The following is a 23,140-nucleotide window of genomic DNA, read 5'->3' as shown; positions in this document are numbered from 1 at the left end:
CCCAGCTTTCGTAACCACCACCACCTACTTAACGGTACGTTCCCATTACACACCAAACAGATCCTCTTTCCCACGGTAACGCTGACTCTGGGTGCAAGGATCCTCACCCGAGGGCACATTAACGACGTCTCTTGGTAGGCGAAACCGAAATTGCTGGAGTATTCCGTAGAATTCGTTCCCAGCCAACCTGGCCATCTCCCTTGGCGGAAGTATGTGGCGGTTTCCTCAACCTCTCGCTTCCCCGTCCCATCCGTCGCAATGGGGGCTGTGTCCCCGGAACATCCGAACACGATGACGTCCTTGGTGCGGCCCCGGTAAGCCAGCCCGCACCCGATCGCCGCGAGTATCACAAGAATCCTCTCCATCGTATCTCTGGTTTCTGTAATCGATAAGATGATGTAGCCAGGCCCCCAATAGGTGCTGGCTTAATTAAACGGACGCTGGGGTCCCCTGACCCCGCTTCCAAACAACCACACATTCTGGGCAGACTCCGAAAACTACCTTTTAAACATCCCCATCATCTTAAACTTTACACACCTTAAACTATCATTACAATTACCTAACTTAACTTATCATTACCTAACACCTATGTACAGCGCCGCCCTCCTTCGGGCGGCCTAGCTAATTCCTGTGAGGGCTGCAGCGTGCCGCTTCCTGTGGCGGGGCTGCACTGACCTTCGGCTTTGATCCCCCGCAGCCTGTCGCTGCTGAACGGGAATCGTGCCTTTCTTGGGCTGCTCTGCACCGAGGTTGGGGAAGATAGGGAGAATTTGGCCATTGCTTTCTAGGCTGGGGCGTTCGAGTTGACCTACGAGGGGCTGCCTTGGGTGAGGCTCCCAGGGCTGACGGACCGGGGGTTGGGACTTTCACCGTCACAGCCTGTGGTTCCACCACAGCTGCCGGCTCCGGCTCCCTTCCCTCAGGCTCCGCCCCCCCGGGGCCGGAATCTGTGGCGTCCGACTCCACCTCACCTGTCCCTACAGGTAGTGAGTCTCCGCCCCCAATCCCTACCTCCCCTAAGCTTGAGTCGAGGGCGGGATCTTCGTCCACTGACTCATCCTCCTCCATGATCGGGTCAAGGGCGGGGCCGAGCCGTTCGGGCTCCTCCTCGTCCGAATCCCAAATCAGAGGGGAGACCTCCCACTCCAATGGGATGACTCCTCCCTTCACGCAGGCCACTGTTCCAGCCTGTGTGGTCTGTGACTCTGTCGCAGGCTGAGGATTTTTGTCCTCAGACCTGGCCACTGTCGTTGGCCCTTGTGCACCCGACTTAAACAGTTTGCACTGGTTAATGTGAAACCATTTAGTACGTCGGGGCACCTTCACTGCATAAACCATGGGGCTGGCCTTGTCTACAATGCTGTAAGGCCCCATGTACAGTGGTTCAAAACTCCCCACCCGGGCATAGTTCCTAACCATGACCTGGTTTCCGACTTCCCACTCTTGTTGCTTATCAGGTTCCAGCAACAGTCGATTTCCCTGATGCTGTCTCCCCATGTTCCCAGCCGCCTGCCCATAAATCTGTTTCAGGCGCTCCAAAAGGGTTTGGACGAACTTGTCTCACTTCACCTCTTGGAGCTGGCCCTCAGTGAGCACCGGGGCTAGTACATGGGTGGGTGTTCGCATGATCCTTCCAGTCATTAATTCGTGCGGGGAGTACCCTGTACTTTTGGACTGGCTGGCCCGGATCCCCATGAGGACTAAAGGCAGGACCTCCGCCCATTTCTGGGGCGAGCCCATTGTCTCTTTCCTCAACTTTTCCTTGAGGGTCCGGTTCATGCGTTCAACAATCCCGGATGACTGGGGATTGTACGCTACGTGCCACTTCCCTTCAATGCCCAAGAGCATGAGGGTGTTCTACATCACTTGACCGGTGAACTGACTCCCTTGGTCGGACTCAACAAAACGGGGGAGCCCCCACCATGAGAACACTTCCCGGATCAAGATCTTGGCAGTACCCAGCGCCGTAGCTGTTCTGCACGGGAAAGCTTCTACCCATTTGGTGAACACATCCACCAGGACAAGGCAATACTTATAGCCGCCTTGGGCGGCGGGCAGGGGCCCTATGTAGTCGACCTGAATCGACTGCCATGGTCCCTCTACCCTCCTGATGTGCCCCATGGGCACCTTCCTTTTCTGGGGGTCTGGGTTGTTTGCAGCGCACACAAGACAGCTCGCACAGAACTCGCGGACATCGTTCTTAAGTCCCGGCCACCATCCCGCCTGCTCTACCCGTTGCCAGGTAACCTCAGGCCCGGGGTGTCCCGCCCCTGGACCCTCATGGGCCAGTTGATGGAATTCCCTCCGGTGCTGCTGCGGCACAACCCACTGTTCCTCTCGGAACAGCATGCCTTCCTTGACTGCGAGGGCTGCTGTGATGTATGTAACCGTTCCACCTTTAAGAGAACTATTTTAAGAGATGCACTACTTTATCTTGGCTGCTGTATACTGTTATACCGGTATATAAGTGCTGTGTAATGATTTATTGGGCAGTTCAGCCTGACCTTCGACTAGTAAAGACCTGTTGAATTTATTCTTGTGGTCTGTGTGCAGTGATTCTTATTAACAATAACTAGAACACACAGACTTAACAGTGGCGACGATGACGATCTTACCCTGTGGCAGAGATATATCCAAGGCAGTTTAACGGGCGTCGAGAAGAGGCATCCGCCCTCATCATCCTGCTGAGAAAAGACTCAGGTCTGAAGAGCAAGGAAGAATCCTGACATGAAGCCTTCCATCAGCAACAGGCAGTGATCATCCCTTCTACCACAGGTGGTGGGTAAGCCGATCAGCGACGAGCAGCAAGTCGGCCACGTTGGCTGTGAAGTAGGGGAGGGAAAAACGGAGGATATAAGGGCGGAGAACTCGACCACGGCCGGGGAAAAGAGCCGGACAGAAGTCTGGGCCAGAGGCGCTGAGACTGGGGCAGCGTAAGGCACGGGAGCCGCGGTGAATGCAAACGCAGCCGATGTAAAAGACCGGGCTGCAAGCGGGCTGGGAGATGCAACAGCGTCGAGAGAGAGCTCGACCGTGACTGGGGAAAAAGGCCGGGCAGCTACCGAGGCCGCGAGGCGCGGGAGAAAATAAAAATAATTTTTTTAAAAACCGCAGAGAACTCAGCCACAGCCGGTGGAAAGGATCGGACTGCAAGAGGGGCTGGGAGGCACGATTTGAGAACCGCTGGGGAGGGCGAATGCAGCAATACGGCAATCGCCATTACAGCCAGCGGGGGAGAAAGGCAAACGCGGGAAGCCGCCATTTTCGTAGGCGGGGGAAGAAGACAAGCGCGGGAAAACGCCATTTTGAAAAAAAAATAAAAGAAAAATTTCTTTTTGTTTCTCAAGAAGATTGCAAGGATGCCTAAGCGTGGTAACATCAACGATTTCGATGCCGATGTTGAAGATTGGGCCACGTATGTAGAACGCATAGAGATTTATTGTAAGGCAAATAAAATATCAGATGAAGATAAAGCACCAACCTTACTAAACTCAATGGGTGCGAAGACATACGGGCTATTGAAGCATCTTCTATCACCAGCTAAACCGGCGGATCAGGCTTTCGCTAATATTGTTGCTGTCCTGAGAAATCATTTGAACCCCACACCGCTGATGTTAGCGGAACGATTTAAATTTTATGCGAGAACGCAACTGAAAGAGGAAAGCAACGCGGAGTATTTAATTGAACTGCGTAAGCTAGCGAAATACTGTCAGTTTGGGGAAAGACTGACAGAGGCACTGAGAGACAAATTCATGTGTGGATTGTCGAAAGAAGGAACACAAAAGCGGCTGCTTGAAGAGAATGATCTTAGAGTCATAGAGTCATAGAGTTTTACAGCACAGAAAGAGGCCCTTCGGCCCATCGTGTCTGCGCCGCCCATCCATCCCTGTCCAGTCTAATCCCATTTTCCAGCATTTGGTCCATAGCCCTGTATGCAATGGCATTTCAAGTGCTCATCCAAATGCTTCTTGAATGTTGTGAGGGTTCCTGCCTCTACCACCCTTTTAGGCATTGAGTTCCACATTCCAACCACCCTCTGGGTGAAAAAGTTCCTCCTCAAATCCCCTCTAAATCTCCTGCCCCTTACCCTGAATCTATGCCCGCTTGTTATTGACCCCCCTACTAAGGGGAAAAGTTCCTCTTTGTCTACCCTATCTATGCCCCTCATCATTTTGTACACCTCAATCAGGTCCCCCCTCAGCCTTCTTTACTCCAAGGAAAACAACCCCAGCCTGTTTAGTCTTTCTTCATAGCTGAGGCGCTCCATCCCAGGTAACATCCTGGTGAATCTTCTCTGCACCCTCTCCAAAGCAATCACATCCTTCCTATAGTGAGGCGACCAGAACTGCACACAGTACTCCAGCTGTGGCCTCACCAGCGTTTTGTACAGCTCCATCATAACCTCCCTGCTCTTATATTCTATGCCTCGGCTAATGAAGGCAAGTATCCCATATGCCTTTTTAACCACCTTATCTACCTGTTCCGCTGCCTTCAGAGATCTATGTACATGTACACCAAGGTCCCTCTGACCCTCTGTACTTCCTAGGGTCCTACCACTCATTGTGTATTCCCTTGCCTTATTTGTCCGTCCAAAATGCATCACCTCGCACTTTTCAGGGTTAAATTCCATTTGCCACTTTTGCGCCCAACTGACCAACCCGTCTATATCGTCCTGTAGCCTGAGGCTTTCCTCCTTGCAATTTACCACCCCACCAATTTTCGTGTCACCTGCAAACTTACTGATCATCCCTTTTACATTCTCATCCAAATCATTTATGTAGATCACAAACAACAAGGGACCCAGCACCGATCCCTGAGGTACCCCACTGGACACAGGCTTCCAGTCACAAAAGCAACCTTCGACCATCACCCTCTGCCTCCTGCCACTCAGCCAGTTTAGGATCCAACGCGCCAAGGCACCCTGGATCCCATGGGCTCTTACCTTCTTGACCAGTCTCCTATGCGGGACATTGTCAAAAGCTTTACTGAAGTCCATGTAAACCACATCCACAGCATTTCCCTCATCCACCTCCCGAGTCACCCCCTCGAAAAATTCAATCAGATTTGTCAGACATGATTTACCCTTGACAAAGCCATGCTGACTATCCCCGATTAATCCTTGCCTCTCCAAGTGGAGACTAATTTTGTCCCTCAGAATTTTTTCCAATAATTTCCCTACCACAGATGTTAGGCTCACTGGCCTGTAATTCCCTGGTTTATCCCTGCTACCCTTCTTGTATAATGGTACTACGTTAGCTGTTCTCCAGTCCTCTGGTACATCCCCTGTGGCCAGAGAGGTTCTGAAAATTTGTGTCAGAGCCCCTGCAATCTCCTCCTTTGCCTCCCACAGCAGCCTGGGATACATCTCATCCGGGCCTGGGAATTTATCCACTTTTTGGCCTGCTAAAACCGCTAGCACCTCCTCCCTCTCGATGCTAATATGTTCAAGTATGTCACAGTCCCCTTGCCCGATTTCTATGTCTGCATCGTCTTTCTCCATAGTGAACACAGATGCAAAAAATTCATTTAAAACCCCGCCTATATCATCTGGCTCTACACACAGATTGCCACTTTGGTCCCTAATGGGCCCTACCCTTTCCCTGGTTATCCTCTTGCCCTTAATATACTTATAAAACATCTTAGGATTTTCCTTTATTTTGCTCGCCAGTGTTATTTCATGGCCCCTCCTCGCCCTCCTAATTTCTTTTTTAATATGCCCCTGCACTTTTTATACTCCTCTAGGGCTTCTTCCGTCTTTAGTCTTTTGTAACTGCCAAAAGCCCCCCTTTTATTTCTAATGCATTTTTGTATCTCCCTTGTCATCCAAGGTTCCCTTTGCTTGTTGGTCCCACCCTTGACCTTTACAGGAACTTGTTGGCGCTGTACTCTCTCTATTTCCCTTCTGAAAGTCTCCCACTGTTTTGATGTGGATTTTCCTATAAGTAGCTGCTCCCAGTCCACTTTGGCCAGATCCTGCCTTATCATATTAAAATTGGCCTTCCCCCAATTTAGAACCCTTATTTCCGGGCCGTCTTTGTCTTTTTCCATGACCACCTTAAATTTCACCGAATTATGGTCACTGTCGCCAAAATGCTCTCCTACTGATACTTCCACCACTTGCCCGGCTACATTCCCCAGAATTAGGTCCAGTACCGCCCCCTCTCTTGTAGGACTTTCTACATGTTGGCTCAAAAAGCTCTCCTGGATGCACTTTAAGAATTCTGCACCCTCTAAGCCTTTCACACTCTGACTATCCCAATTTATATTGGGGAAGTTGAAATCCCCCACTATTATTGCCCTATTATTTTCACACTTCTCTGAGATTTGCCTACATATCTGTTCCTCTATCTCCCCCTGACTGTTTGGGGGCCTATAGTACACTTCCAGCAAAGTGCTTGCCCCCTTTTTGTTTTTAAGTTCTACCCATATGGCCTCATTTGAGGAACCCGCTAATATATCATCCCTCCTTACAGCAGTAATTGACTCCTTAATTAATATTGCAACACCCCCTCCCCTTTTACACCCCCCTCTGTCTCGCCTGAAGATTCTATACCCCGGAATATTGAGCTGCCAGTCCTGACCCTCCCTCAACCATGTCTCCGTGATGGCAACAATATCGTACTCCCATGTGTTCAACAACAACTTCAGCTCATCCACCTTATTTGCAAGACTCCTTGCATTAAAATAAATGCCTTCCAGCCCTGCCATATTCCTTTTTGCCTTCACATATTTGCTCTGCCTTCCCAGCTGACTTGTTTTTTCCTCTGTATTTGGCTGTAAATCACCCCCTGCTATAGCTCCACTCTGTACCCCATCCCCCTGCCAAGTCAGTTTAAACCCCCCCCCAGCAGTGCTAGCAAACCTCCCCGCAAGGATATTGGATCCCCTCTGGTTCAGGTGTAAACCGTCCGACTTGTACAAGTCCCACCTTTCCCAGAAGCAGACCCAGTGATCCAGGAAACTAAAGCCCTCCCTCCTGCACTTGATAAGGCTGTCACTATTGCAGCATCGCACGAAGCCGCAGCGAGAGGCACTGCGGAAATGCAGCTGAAGGCAGCGGTACTCAGCGTAGATCAAATGGCTTTGGGTACAGCGAAATGTTATCGTTGTGGAAAGACAACACACGATCAGAACCAATGCTGGTTTAAAAATCAGGAATGTAGAAAATGTGGCAAGCTTGGTCACATAGCTAAAGTATGCCGGTCAGGAAAGAAGACCAGCAACAAAAAGTCACCGCAGGAAAAGTGCAGAAAGGTACATAAGGTGGCTGAGAAGAGTTCGGATGAACAGAATTCGGATTCAGACTCCAACAGCAAGGAACTGGGTAGTCTGAGAATTCACAATGTGAGTAAGGAAGCTGACCTACAAACTATCTGGGTCACACTTCAGATAGCAGGAGTCCAAGTGAAGATGGAATTGGACACCAGATCGGCGTTGACGGTCATGAATAAGCAAGATTACAAAAGGTTATTCACACATATTCCCCTACGGGATACGGAGATAGTATTGCAGGCATACACGGGGCAAATAGTATACCACATCGGAAAGATAAAAGTCAAGGTGGTACACAAGGGCAAAGAACACCAAGGAATGGACATATATGTACTACCTGAGGGAGGTCCACCACTTCTGGGACGGGAGTGGATCAGGAAAATAAATATGGACTGGCACTCCCTAAAAGCAATAACGGTAGATTCCGGAAAAAAAGATGTCAAACCTGAACGATTGTCCAGAATATTGGATGATGCTAAAGAGGTGTTCCAACAGGGACTGGGAACACTGAGAGGAATTACGGCAAAAATCAAGATTGCAGAACATGCAAACCCAAAATTTTTCAAAGCCAGACCGGTACCTTATGCGATACGACCTGCTGTGGAAGCTGAGCTGGAAGGGCTAGAACGTTCAGGAGTACTGTCTAAGGTGGACTGGAGTGAGTGGGCCACGCCCATTGTTCCCGTCATGAAGCGTTCATCGAGTAACAAGCCAGGGGAACCGGGGAAGGTCCGCATCTGTGGAGACTTCAAGATCACGGTTAATCCGGTGCTTCACACGGTGCAATATCCGCTTCCGCGGATTGAGGATATCTTTGCTTCATTGTCTGGCGGGAAACACTTCACCAAGATAGACCTGGCGCAAGCGTACTTACAGATGAAAGTTGAGGAAGAGTCGCGCCAGTATCTCACAATCAACACGCACAGAGGCTTGTATCGATATAATAGACTGTTTTTTGGAGTGGCTTCGGCTCCAGCAATTTGGCAGAGGGCCATGGAGCAGGTATTACAGGGAATTCCAAGCACTCAATGTTACTTGGACGATATCCTGATTACAGGAGATGACGATGAGGAACACCTTGCAAATTTGAAACTGGTGCTCACCAGATTGAAGGAATATGGACTTCGAGTTAATCGCCAGAAATGTGAGTTCTTTCAGAAACGGATCTCGTACTGTGGTCATGTCATTGACCAGGAGGGGCTGCACAAGTCACCTGACAAGATCGAAGCTGTTGTGAAGGCTTCCGCTCCGGAAAATGTATCCCAGTTGAGGTCGTTCCTAGGGTTGATTAACTATTACCATAAGTTTCTGCCAAATCTATCCACGGTGCTGCACCCGCTGAACACTCTTTTGCAGAAGGAAGTACCATGGAAGTGGAGCGAGGACTGTAAGAAGGCCTTTCGCAAAAGCAAGGCATTGATCACCTCAGAGGAAGTGTTGGCTTGTGATGCTTCTCCTTATGGTATTGGAGCAGTACTCTCACACAAGTTGCCAAATGGCTTGGAAAGGCCAGTCGCGTTTGCATCCAGATCATTGACCTCCGCTGAGCGCAACTATGCTCAGATAGATAGGGAGGCTCTCAGCCTTGTGTGGGGAGTAAAGAAGTTTAATCATTACCTGCAGGGCCAGAAGTTTACACTGCTGACAGACCACCAGCCGTTGGTATCCATTTTTAACCCTAAGAAGGGTGTTTCGGTGATGACAGCACAGAGGCTCCAGAGATGGTCCCTTTTCCTAGGGGCACATCAATATCAGATAGAATTCAAAGGTACAAAGCAGCATGGTAATGCTGATGGGCTGTCATGCCTGCCACTACCTACTGAGGAGGAGGCACCGACGGTTGACCCGGTGGAGTTATTTCACTCGACCATCATCGAATGTTTACCTGTCACCAATGCAAATATTGACAGGGAGACTAGGAATGACCCGACACTGTCCCGGGTCTACGAATTGACAGTAAAGGGATGGCCAGCCCATGGTGATCCACTGTTACCGGCATTCTCAGCAAGATGAGAACAGCTGTCCATCTGTCAGGGAACATTGATGTATGGAACAAGGGTGATTATCCCTCCTAAGTTAAGAGAGAGAGTAAGAACTACATGAAGGTCATCTGGGGGGAGTCAAGATGAAAAGCCTTGCTAGGGCTTATGTGTGGTGGCCGGGTATCGACCAACAGATAGAGGATCTGACGAAAAGCTGCTCAGGGTGCCAAAAAGTCCAAAATGCACCTCCAATTGCACCGCTGCATCCATGGGAATGGCCTTCAACCCCATGGCAACGTGTACATATTGACTTTGCTGGTCCATTCATGGATTCCATGTTTTTAATTGCGGTGGACGCACATTCTAAATGACCAGAAGTGATTAAAATGACTACCACTACCTCGGAGAAGACGATCGTGGTGCTAAGAACGATATTTGCAAGAAATGGATTGCCAGAGCAAATATGTTCAGACAACGGACCACAGTTCGTGTCAGAGGAATTCCAGAAATTCCTGAAGAAGAATGGGGTGAAACATTATACCTCTGCCCCATATCATCCAGCTATGAATGGGCTGGCCGAGAGGTTTGTACAGACGTTCAAAAAGGCAATTAAGGCCATGAGCGAAGATCAGATTCCACTGCAACACAAGGTGGACAATTTCCTACTGGCATATCGAAACGCCACCCATGCAACAACAAACCAAAGTCCTGCCATGATGTTCTATAACAGGAGGTTGCGGTCCAGGTTGGACTTGTTAAAACCAAATGTGCGGAGGGAAGTCGAAAACAAACAGTTCCAGCATATCAATAACAAGCCCACTCGGAGTTTTGAAATAGGACAACCGGTGTTAGCCAGGGACTATAAAAACGAGAAATGGCAATCTGGAACAATTCGGGCCAGACAAGGACCCCTGATGTACACGGTAGATGTTGGTGAAAACGTAATGCGACGTCATGCTGACCAACTGGTGGGATCGAGAACAAGGGTCGAGCCCATGGTTATGACAGAGACAACCATGGAGGAAGTTAGTGAACCTGAAGCATCTACCTCAGAAGTGAATATACCTGATGATGATGTCCTATCCATAGGGGATCAACTAGATGAGTCACCCCAGCAACGAGAACCAGAGATCCCTGAAAGGCGTTGTCTGTCTCGGATCAGGAGGCCTCCTCAGAGACTGAATCTGTGAACTGTTTTTACATGAAGTTGTGTATATATGTTATTATGTTATGTTAAATGGGGAATATATACTGTTAAGCTAAAAAGGGAGGATTGTGGTGTATGTAATCGTTCCACCTTTAAGAGAACTATTTTAAGAGATGCACTACTTTATCTTGGCTGCTGTATACTGTAATACCGGTGGTGACCACACCGGTATATAAGTGCTGTGTAATGATTTATTGGGCAGTTCAGCCTGACCTTCGACTAGTAAAGACCTGTTGAATTTATTCTTGTGGTCTGTGTGCAGTGATTCTTATTAACAATAACTAGAACACACAGACTTAACAGCTGCCGTACTGTACGGACCCTCTACCTGCTTGCCCTCAGTAATGGCTTTGAGGACTGTTTTTAGGGCGGGATCCAGGGTCTGGACGGTTTTTAGGTCCAGGGGTAGTGTCACCCCTGTGTTCCCTGGAGTTCTCTCCCCATCTTGGATCGCTGCCACGGGTCCGGGTCCATAGGGGTCCCAGAAAATGCCGTTGCGGGCACCCTCCCTGGCTAGCGCATCCGCCTGCTGGTTGCCCTGACTGCGGGGTTCTGTGGTGGAATGAGCCTTCACCTTGTGGATGAACACCTCCCCTTCCTCCCCCACAGCTGCCAGGATCTTTTCCAGCAAGGGCTTAACTGTTAAAGGCCGTCCGTCCGCGGAGGTATATCCGCGGCGGGACCAGATGGCGAGGTATTCCATACACGAATTGCACGTGAACATGCTGTCCGAGCAAATCGTGTATGGGGTTGGGAAGATCTCGGGGTGGGTAACCACGTACGCCACCGCGGACAGTTCAGCTTGCTGTGCGCTCATAGTGCTGGGGAGCTTAATTGCCAAGGCAATGTCTGCCGTAGGGTCATAAACTCCACACCCTGTGAGTCGTTCGCCAGCAGATACCGTGCTGGAACCATCTACATAGATCTCACGGCCTGTGGGGTGTATCCCGGCCCGTAAACCTATGTTAACCTCCCATACCCCTTCGACGGAACACCGATGGGCTGTTCCGGGATATACCATGTTGGCTGTGAGCTTTGGCTCGCAGAGACCTTTAACCTTGAGATCCATCTGGGAAAGGAGGAGGGTCCAGCGCGCAATCCGAGCGCTGCTTACGGTCCCATCCTTAATCCTTCCATCCAGAAGCATCTTTGTGGGGGTGTGATGGGTGAGGAGAGTGATGGGAGAGGTTCCTGTGAAGATCACTGATCTGTTCACAGCCCAATGCGTGGCCAGGAGGTGCCGTTTGCAATTGGAAAAACTCCTCTCCACATCCGTGAGTACTCTGGAGGAATAGACTACTGGTCTCAGCTTGCCGTGTCGCTCCTGGAGCAGCACGGCGCTCAGGCTGTCTCCACTAGCGGCTACCTCCAGGAAAAACTCCTCCCCCCCATCTATGGCCCCTAGGGCTGGCGCGGTCTGCAGATCCCTTTTCAACTTCTCGAATGCTGCCTGACACCCCTCATCCCAAGACCACTCGACTACCTTGTGTAAGAGTCGGAGTAGCGGGGCTGCTGTGGCTGCATAGTCCTCGATGAAATCCCTGCAGTACCCGGTCAACCCCAAAAAGGACCTTACACCCGTTACTGTGTTAGGGATCGGTAGATCTTGCACCGATTCCCGTCTAGCCTTATCTATGGCTCTTTCTCCAGCGTGGATGGCCAGCCCCAGGAATTTCACCTCCTGCTGGCCGATTTGTGCTTTCTTTGGGTTTACTTTAAAACCCTTTCTTTCCAGCAGCTCCAATAATTCGGCTAATAGTGGGCCGTGCTCCTCCCTTGAGTCCGTGAACAGGAGTAAGTCGTCCACATACTGCACTATCTGATTGGGCTGGCTAAATTCTTTTAAACTTCCCGCCATGCATTGATGGAAAATGCTGGGGCTGTTGTGAAAACCCTGTGGCAAGCAGTTCCAGGTGTACTGTTGTCCTTTAAAAGTAAAGGCAAACTTGTACTGATCCTCCAGCCGCAGTGGAATGGACCAGAAACCGTTCGAGATATCCAGCACCGTGAACGTGGTCGCGGATGCTGGAATACTCCCTATTAGGTCGGCAACTGCTGCTACCGTGGGCGTGCAGGCTGGGATGTTACTGTTGAGGACTCTATAGTCCACCGTGGCCCTCCACGAATTGTCCGGCTTCTTTACCGGCCATAATGGGGAGTTCACGTGAGTGGCTATTGGTCTCAACATGCCCTGCTGTCTCCATGTCGGGTTCTGCCTCCTTGGGGAAGTTATACTGTTTTTGGGGTCGGATCATGGGGTCCCCGTCTACGCTGACCTCAAACCCGGTGACCCTCCCACAGTCATGCTTGTGGGTGGCAAACGCGGTCAGGTTTTCCGACACACACGCTTGCAAGTCCGTTGGGACGTCCGCGACCAGAAGCTCGAGGTCGTAACCCCCTGACAGCTTCATGGTGCACAGGGTCCCCTTTTCTCCCTTCCCTGGGATTACAACTACCTTGCCTAACCCATTCTCGGCTCCCCAGAGACAGTGATTTCTAAGGTCCACGAGGATCTCGTGTTCCACCAAGAAATCAGCCCCGAGGATGCCTTTCCCACCCCCCTCATTCCACTTCAATAGGATGCACGTCCATGTGGTGTGGAGTGCTCCCAAACGAATGGAGAGCAGGATGGAGTACGTGCCAGCCTGTTCTCTGCCTGTGAAACCCGCTACTGAGAATGGAGCCTGGGTAGATAGAGGTGAGGCAAAAGGCTTAGCTGTGTGGATCACGGTGCATGATGCTCCCATATCCAACAGGTAACTACCCTTTTCCTTCTCCACCTCCATCTCCACAATGGGTCTTCTCCACGCGTCATAGCGGAGCAGACACAGGTAGACGGGCTGCGTGGGCTTCAGTCATTTGGGCGCTGCGGTTGGGGTTGGGGAAGCAACAGGGCTGTTGACGACTGCCACTTTCCCCTGCGAGGTCATTAGAGAGCGCATTGCCTCTAAAACTGACTCGATCGTATCGGGATGGATTGACACATCGGCTCCCCTCTCCCAGACGGGCGCTTGGGCTGGGGCTGGGGAAGTTTTTCCCTTTAAATCCTTCCAGGGATTTTTACAGTCTCGGCACCAATGACCCTCCTTTCCACACCCGTAACAACTGCTCTTGGCTTGGGGGGCGCGATTCCCCTCCTGATGCCATTCCTTTTTAGCAGGAGCTGCAGGCCTCGCCTCATGCACCTTTCCTTTTGAGGAAGGCACATCCCTACTCTTGTTGTTCCTGTAACTTATCGTGAGCTGATCAAGTACTACTTCCTCCGTGGAGCGGGGGTTAGTGGGGTCAAACCATGCTTTGGCCTGCTCCCTCACCGGCGGCAAGCAATTGGCGATGAAGCACAGGAGCCAATGAGCCCTTTGGTCATCATTTAGCCCGTTCCGGTCCGGTCCTCCCGGGCAGCTGCGCCGGTACACTGGCCACAACCTTCCGGCGAAAACCCGTGGGGGTTCTCCCTCTAGCTGTACCGTCCTTTCCAATCGGAGGAACGGAGTTCCGTCACCCTCCCCTATAATCTCCAGGATCTCGTCCCGTATCTCCTTGTACGTCTTTCGCCCTCTTTTGCTCTCGTCAGGGAGACACTGGAGGAGCGAGCTGTCCAGGGAGGACAGCAGCATTTTGGACTGTTCAGCCCCGTCGCAGTCATTAACTGCTGCGGTCTGCTCCACGTCCCTAAAATGGACGGAGGGATCTCCTGACTCGGAGAGTTTCGGGATGTGACTTATCATTGCCCTCAGCTGTTGTGCGCTGTGGGGCATTATGATCTGATTCACGAGGGGTCCGTCATCGCCATTGTCTTCGTTCGGACCGAGCCTCCGGTGTCGCGTTGGACACATCGGCGCCGGCCCCGACTCTACTACCTGATGTTGCTCTACCTCAAGAACCCCTGTGTTGGACTTCTCCGTTTCCTCCCCCGGAGTCCAAGACTCGGTATAGGCGGGAGGTGCTGAGGGCTCGGGGGTTGGTACCCTAACTGCCTCCTGTGGAATTGGTCTTTTGGATTCCTTGGCTAACAGTAACTGGCTCGCTGGCGGGTTTATGAGACACACCAAGCCGGTTGCCTTTGCCAGGGCCGTTCTCAGGTCCTCTAGCTCCCTGTGGCAAGCGCTATGATCGGTGTTCTCAGACCTATCCTCCATGGCCATCTTATAAGCTGCCCTAACCCCCAAGATTCTTTCCTCCTGTGTCGCTATCTGCTTAGCTAGGCGGAAACACCTCTCTTTTATTCTACCTTCACTGGCCTTGGCCTCAATGACCTGACATTCCAAATACTCTATCCGGGTCTCATGGCGGTGAGTTGCGGATTGGCGCTCCTGATTCAGCGCGTTAAGCAATTGAATCAGTTTCTGACCTCCCGCAACCTTTTCCTCTACTTCTGTAAGCAGCCCTTTGATCTGGGCTGTCTGTGCTACAACGACCTGGTCCAAAAGCTGGACTTGCTTCTTGTAACACATCAGCCAGACCGCCTTTTCTGCCTATTTCTTATGCTCTTTACTTTCTGTCCACTTGATGGCTGCGTCTAGCGGACGCCTATCTCTCAATAGGTCTGATATCCACTGTTTTGTAAGGTTTACCTTCCCAAAAACATAATCCGCTATTCTCTCATCCATCACATTTCGCTTATTCAAACCTTGATCTAACACGCTACATTCCTGCTGCCAAGGTCCTGCCGCGGTCGCCATCTCTGTAGGGGGTTTCTCTTGCTCGTTCTGGTCTCCTACCAGGCTTCATGCAATAATTACCCTTGAGTGGTTCGACCCACTCTCCCCTACGGTTCTAGACCTTGGACTTAGGTGCAGGGAACTGTAGTGCAGAGAAAGACTCAATAGACCAGGTTGAATAGCACGAAATGGATGCTTTTATTATTAAACAGTTTGCAGCATTAAGAAATACATGTCATAAGCACAGATTAATGTAACTACAAGCATACACATATCTATAAACTTAACTCTATGGAAATGGGGAACACACGGCACATCGTAAAAGGGGAAACACATTACGATTACCCTTACCCACTCCCCTAGACCTAGACTAAGTTTCGACTTGAGGAACTCGGAATCATGCTCACCACTTTCAGATTCGCAAAAGAGGGGGTTCGCAGCCCCTTTGGCACAGCTTTCCGTCGTCACGTGGATTTGGAAACTTCTGGCGCAACTTGTTTTTCTCTCTCTCAGGCGATGAGGCAGCGGACACAGCCTCGATGAGCGCTCGTCATGACTGAATCCGTTAAAAGTTGTTGAAGAACCGGATGTCCATGGGAGACTCAGTCACCGATCCCTGGTCGAATGGTATGTTGAGGCCCTGGAGGGCTAGGCCCGGAATGTCCTTTTTCTCCGGCCTGGATCGTCGGTTTTCCTGAGGGTGTCTTCTTCTTCGGCCTGGGTCATCGATGATCTCCCGACAAAAGTACCCGGGCCACCCTCGTCGTCTTCTCGTCGTGGCCGAGCCTTGCCTGGCCGAACATCGACCACGTTCCTAAACCGAAGTGCTGTCTTAACCGGAGAGTCTGTCCCGGTGCATTGAAGAAATGAAAACCCGAGGTGAAGCTTGAATTCCAGAAGAAGCGTACCGTAGAAGAACCGTTTGAGTTCCGAAGCTCCTGACGAAGTTCTGAAGCGTTAAGTGTACTGATGGACTTTTCAATCCATAGTTATACCTTTTTGGGACAGTCTTATCTCCTGCCAAATCATAGTCCAGTCTTTGTAATATTTTTGGCGGGCAGAAATCTCTGCAGGGGCGCTTTGTCTTGTAACGGGAGCCTTCCTGGCCGATAATGTCTTTTACTTTGTCACCGTAACTCAGTTCGCATATTGATCGGTCTGGAGATTGCCCTTGATGGCTGTTAAACGGTCTTTCCTTTGTACAGTAAATGGGTTTAAGTGTTCATTCAATTGTCTGCCCATTTCTTGATGGGCCCCATCCTGTTACCTGAAACTGTCTTGTACTTAGAATCCAATTAATATGTATGCTCAGTTCCCTGAGTTTCGGTTTCCCGATACTGGCTTTCGCGGGCTTACTGTCCTCAATCCACAAGCCTGTCTGGCTTGCAGTAACAGAAATCAAATGGTCCCAGAAACTGATCACGAGGTCCGGCGGCCATTTTGTATGCCCCTTTTTATCAAAGGTTTTTCTGTACAAGCTTTCTCTTGGTCAATAAACTGTCTTATCAACCCTGTTTTGTTGCGTGATTGAATTCCTGAAAATTTCGAATCTTACAAAGTGCAGAACAGGGAATCTTTAATCTCCGTCAGTGATTTTGCACTAGCATTTAGAAAGGAGAATGTTGGCCCTCAGCCAGTCTGATTGAGCTGAATCTGTAGTTAATACGAAATGCTTTTGAGGTGATGAGCAGTTATCGGCCTGTGTGGAATTGCTTTGAAGTTGGCCCAGGATGAAAAGACGGCGAGTTTACTTTGTGCGGACCCTGTAGGCGGGAGACCACCTTGCCCCTCCCCAGACACACTCATTATCTCCTCAATGGCCCCCAACACCTAAACACAGTCAGAGCTCCAGCAGCACTGGCTTGTGTGGATTAACGGTTCTGCATTGCTTTGGGGCAGAGTTCCAGCTGCAGGGGTTTCTAGTGTATTTTAAAGTGTCCATATTATGCTGGTGTTCCCGACTCCTGATACCCGAGTCCGTGGGTCTGGTGAGATACTCTGGAGCTGCTCAGCTCTGTGCATTTACACGGCACTATGAAAGCGGCTTTCCACAAATGTTAAAATAAATCATTTTGTGGCAGCCCCTTTATTTAAAGTGACACCGATGGCACATGGCACAGTTCTCCCAACATCGGCCATGGCTCAGTGGGCAGCACCCTCGCCTCTGAGTCAGAAGGTCGTGGGTTCAAGTCCCACTCCAGAGACTTGAGCACAAAATCCAGGCTGACACTCCCAGTGCAGTGCTGAGGGAGTGCTGCATTGTCGGAGGTGCCGTCTTTTGGGTGAGGCATTAAACCGAGGCCCCGTCTGCTCTCTCAAGTGGGGATGTAAAAGATCCTATGGCACTATTTGAAGAGGAGCAGGGGAGTTCTCCCTGGTGTCCTGGGGCCAATATTTCTTCTTCTTCTTAGGCAGTCCCTCGGAACCGAGGATGACTTGCTTCCACATTAAAAATGAGTTTGCAGGTGACTGATGAATCCAATGCGGGACCTACAGTCTCTGTCACAGGTGGGGCAGACGGTGGTTGAAGGGGCGGGTGGGTGGGGTGCTTGGGTTGACGTGCGCTCCTTGCGCTGCCTGCGCTTGGCTTCCGCTTGCTCCCAGCGAAGAGACTCGAGGTGTTCGGCGCCTTCCCGGATGCTTCTCCTCCACTTTGTGCGGTCTTGGGCCAGGGATTCCCAGGAGTCAGTGGGGATGTTACACTTTTTCAAAGAGGCTTTGAGGGTGTCCTTGAAGTGTTTCCTCTGCCCACCTGGGGCTCTCTTGCCGTGTCGGAGCTCCGAGTAGAGCGCTCGTATCGGGCATGCGGACAATGTGACCCGTCCATCGGAGCTGACTGAGCGTGGTCAGAGCTTCGATGCTGGGGATGTTGGCCTGAGCAAGAACACGGACGTTGGTGCGCCTATCCTGCCAATGGATTTGCAGGATCTTGCGGAGGCAGCGTTGGTGGTACCTCTCCAGTGCTTTGAGGTGCCTGCTGTGGTCCATGTCTCTGAGGCATACAGCAGGGCGGGTATCACTGCTGCCCTGTAGACCATGAGCTTAGTGCCGGGTTTGAGGTCCTGGTCTTCAAACACTCTCTTCCTCAGGTGACCGAAGGCTGCACTGGCACACTGAAGGCGGTGTTGGACTTCGTCATCGACGTCTGCCCTTGTTGACAGTAGGGTCCCGAGGTATGGAAAGTGGTCCACGTTGTCCAAGGCCTTGTCGTGGATTTTGATAATCGGGGGGCAGTACTGTGTGGCGGGGGCAGGTTATTAGAGGACCTTTGTCTTATGGATGTTTAGTGTAAGGCCTATGCTCTTGTACGCTTCGGTGAAAGCGTTAACGATGGCTTGGAGTTCGACCTCCGAGTGAGCGCAGACGCAAGCATCGTCTGCAGACTGTAATTCAATGACAGAGGATGGGACGACCTTGGATCTGGGCCAATACTTATCCCTCAACCAACATAACCAATACAGATTATCTGGGCATTATCATATTGCTGTTTGTGGGAGCTTGCTGTGCACAAATTTGCTGTTGTGTTTCCTACATTTCAACAGTGACCACACTTCAAAAAGTACTTAATTGGCTGTAAACCGCTTTGGGACGCCCTGAGGATGTGGAAGGCGCTATATAAATGCAAGTCTTTCTTATTAGGAAATGACCCTTAAAGACTATCCCTCTGATTGCCCCCATTTAAAATGTGCAGTATAATGCATCGTGCAGAGTTATTAAGTCACTCTGATTGGTGGCACTTGATTGTATTTAGGATTTGTCTTCTCACTGTAGAGCACTGTGAAAGTTGTGTGTGTGTGAATTGTACCACTGTCTCCACCTTGTGGCTGAAACAAAATTAACAGCCAAACATTGTGCAGCAGACCAGCTTTAGGTAAACCAGAGGGTGATCGCTGGCCAGGAGAGGGAATTTACATAAATAAGTAGGTTGTCATATTAATCAGATGTTTATTAATTTCAGCCTTTTCCAGTTCTACATTTTAGTTTATTTTTTAAAAACAAGTTTTAGTCTTTTTTTTACATAATCAGTGTTTGATTACGTTTGGAGGATCACCCACAGCGTTCATTGGTGAATTACAACCACATAATAGGCTTGCCAGCAAAGTTGAAGCCCATGGAATAAAAGGGACAGCGGCAGCCTGGATACGGAATTGGCCAAGTGACAGGAAACAGAGAGTAGTGGTGAACGGTTGTTTTTCGGACCTGGAGGAAGGTACACAGTGGTGTTCCCCAGGGGTCGGTTCATGTGGAAGATGAAATTTAACGCAGAAAAGTGTGAAGCAATACATTTTGGTCGAAAGAATGAAGAGAGGTAATATAAACTAAACGGTACAATCCTAAAGGGGGTGCACGAACAGAGACACCTGGGGTATTTGTACATGTGCACAAATCGTTGAAGGTGGCAGGGCAGGTTGAGAAAGCAGTTAAAAAAGCTTATGGGATCCTGGGCTTCATAAATAGAGGTATAGAGTACAAAAGTGTGGAAATTATGATGAACCTGTATAAAACACTGGCTCGGCCCCAACTGGAGAATTGTGTCCAATTCTGGGCACCACACTTTAGGAAGGATGTGAAGGCCTTAAGAGAGGGTGCAGAAAAGATTTACGAGAATGATTCCAGGGATGAGGGACTTCACTTACGTTAATAGACTGGAGAAGCTGGGGTTGTTCTACTTGGAGCAGTGAAGATTGAGGTGTTCAAATTCATGAGGGGTCTGGACAGAGTAGGTAGAGAGAAACTGTTCCATTGGCAGAAGGGTCGAGAACCAGAGGACACAGACTTAAGGTGATTGTCAAAAGAACCAAAGGCAATGTAAGAAAAACTTTTTTACTCAGCGAGTGGTTAATATCTGGAATGCACTGCCTGAAAGGCTGGTGGAGGCAGACTCAATGATGGCTTTCAAAAGGGAGTTGGATAAGTATCTGAAGGAAAGAAAATTGCAGGGCTACAGGGAAAGGGTGGGGGAGTGCGACTAGCTGAGAGTCAGCCTGATAATTTACATCCTAGGGTACTTAAGGAAGTGGCTCTAGAAATAGTAGATGCATTGCTGGTCATCTTCCAAAATTCTATAGACTCTGGAACAGTACCCATGGATTGGAGGGTAGCTAATGTAACCCCACTGTTTAAAAAAGGTGGTAGAGAGAAAACGGGGAAATACAGACCAGTAAGCCTGACATCGGTAGTGGGGAAAATGCTAGAGTCCATTATAAAAGATGTAATAGCAGAGCACTTGGAAAACAGTGACAGGATCGGACAAAGTCAACATGGATTTACAAAAGGTAAATCATGCTTGACTAATCTACTGGAATTTTTTGAGGATCTAACTGGTAGAATAGATAAGGGAGAACCAGTGGATGTGGTGTATTTGGACTTTCAGAAGGCTTTCGATAAGGTCCCGCATAAGAGATTGACATGCAAAGTTAAAGCACATGGGATTGGGGGTAAGGTACTGACTTGGATAGAGAACTGGTTGGCAGACAGGAAGCAAAGAGTTGGAATAAACGGGTCTTTTTCTGATTGGCAGGCAGTGACTAGTGGGGTACTGCAGGGATCGGTGCTAGGACCCCAGCTATTCACAGTGGCCCAGAAATTCGGGTCCCAACGGGTGAGTACGCACGGGGTACTCACACGTAGGCCCAACGAAAGTGCCGGTTTCGTGCATGCACTGTGCATGCGTGGGAAACCGGCACTTCCGTTCCCCTGAAAGAAGGGGTTCAGAGGTCGAACGCGTGCGCCGAAGAAGCAGCGTGTGCACATCGAACTTACGTTTTTTTTGCAGGTTTCTCCAGGAGGGTAAGTCTCCAGAAGTTAGACATGTAAAAAGCAGTCGCAAGGCCTGCTTTTAACAAGGTAAGTGGTGAATTAATTAAAATGAAAACATTTTTTCCACAGGTTTATTATTTTTAAATACTTTAAAGGAAGGTAAGTTTATTTTTAGCCCCGTTAGAAAACGTAATTAATTTTTTCAAAAATTTAAATTGTTTAAAATAGTTATTTCATGTTTATTTATAGTTTATTTTAAAAATGTGATGTTTTTTAAAAAATTTATTTGAGGTTTTAGTGATGTTTTGGGGTTTATAGTATTTATAGGTTTGACAGCCCTTCCTGTCAAACTTATGACTGAAGCATTCCCTGCTCCCATTGGCTCTCCACGGCCCACGTGATCCCCAGTGGACACATCGAACTAACTGCGCCCCTGGGATACACAAGCACTGCGCGCCGGCAGTTGGAGGAGGCCCAGGATCGGAATCCCACGCGGGCCCACAGCACAACGGCCGGCGCACTAGGTAAGTGCAGGTCGGGAAGCCCCCAACCCGAATTTCTGGGCCAATATATATTAATGATCTAGACGAGGGAACTAGATGTAATATCTCCAAGTTTGCAGACGACACAAAGCTGGGTGGGCGTGTGTGCTGTGAGGAGGATGCAGAGAAACTCCAGGATGATTTGGACAGGTTGGGTGATTGGGCGACATGGCAGATGCAGTATAATGTGGATAAATGTGAGGTTATCCACTTTGGTGGCAAAAACAGGAAGGCAGATTATCTGAATGGCAATAGATTGGGAGAAGGGGAAGTGCAAAGAGACCTGGGTGTCCTTGTGCACCAGTCGCTGAAGGTAAGCATGCAGGTGCAGCAGGCGGTTAAGAAGGCAAATGGTATGTTGGCCTTCATAGCGAGAGGATTCGAGTACAGGAGCAAAGATGTCTTGCTGCAGTTGTACAGGGCCTTGGTGAGACCACACCTTGCATATTGTGTGCAGTTTTGGTTGCCTTATCTGAGGAAGGATCTTCTTGCCATGGAGGGAGTGCTGCGAAGATTCACCAAACTGATACCTGGGATGGCAGGAATGACGTATGAGGAGATTGGGTCGATTGGGCTTATATTCGCTGGAGTTTAGAAGAATGAGAGGGGATCTCATTGAAACTTATATAATTCTAACAGGGCTAGACAGACAAGATGCAGGAAGGATGTTCCCGATGGCGGGGGAGTCCAAACCAGGGGTCACAGTCTAAGGATAAGGGGTAAGCCATTTAGGACAGAGATGAGAAGGAATTTCTTCACCCAGAGAGTGGTGAACCTGTGGAATTCTCTACCACAGAAGGCAGTAGAGGCCAATTCATTAAATATATTCAAGAAGGAGTTAGATATATTTCTTAAGGCTAAAGGGATCAAGGGATATGGGGAGAAGGCAGGGACAGGGTACTGAATTTGGATGATCAGCCATGATTGCATTGAATGGCGGAGCAGGCTCGAGGGGCCGAATGGCCTACTCCTGCTCCTATCTTCTGTGTTTCTATGACACGGGCTTGATGGGCCAAATGGCCTCCTTCTGTGCTGTAACCATTCTATGATTCTAAATGCATCTCAAAGTGAAAGTTTAACACTACACCCCTCCCCTTTCATCATCCAACCAACTGGGGTGATCTGTGACACACTGATTTCACTTCTCTCATGGTGCTATCTTTACCTTGGTGGACCGGTTCCATTGACTGGTCAGAAAGCAAGGAGTCACAAGCAACAAATCTGTGGAGAATAAAATTGCATTTAACCCCTTAACAATAACCTGCTGCAGTTTGGTTTAAAGAAGGATCAGTACAGCTTTGATATATTAAGGCTCCTCGAGTTAAGTTGTGATTCCCAGGCCTGGTTAGTTCCTTGTGGAGGTGGCGGTGTAACGGTGTGAGATTTCATGGTATCTTGACAATTAAACACTGAGGTTGGTTGTTTCTGAGTGATAGACTTGGCACTTTCCTGGGATCCTTAGTCCAAGGAAATGTGTTAATCCTGATGTGAGCTTTTCCAGTACACTTCCAGACTGTGGAATTTACTGGAAGGATGATTTGGAACAGATTCCTGGGTCATGCAATATCCTCCGATCTACAGTCATTCAAGTGTTTAATTTCAACCCACTTTTTGAAACTGTTCGAAACTTTCAGAACAAACTTGCCAATTCCATTGAAGTACAAGTACAGACAGGCCTGTTTTTTTCACTCACAAAAGGTAGTATCAGATCATCCC

This window comes from Somniosus microcephalus, chromosome 30, assembly GCF_052327205.1.
Source record: "Somniosus microcephalus isolate GS21.2 chromosome 30, FLI_Smic_1.0, whole genome shotgun sequence".
NCBI classification, from domain to species: Eukaryota; Metazoa; Chordata; class Chondrichthyes; order Squaliformes; family Somniosidae; genus Somniosus; species Somniosus microcephalus.
This window is presented reverse-complemented; position numbering follows the sequence as displayed.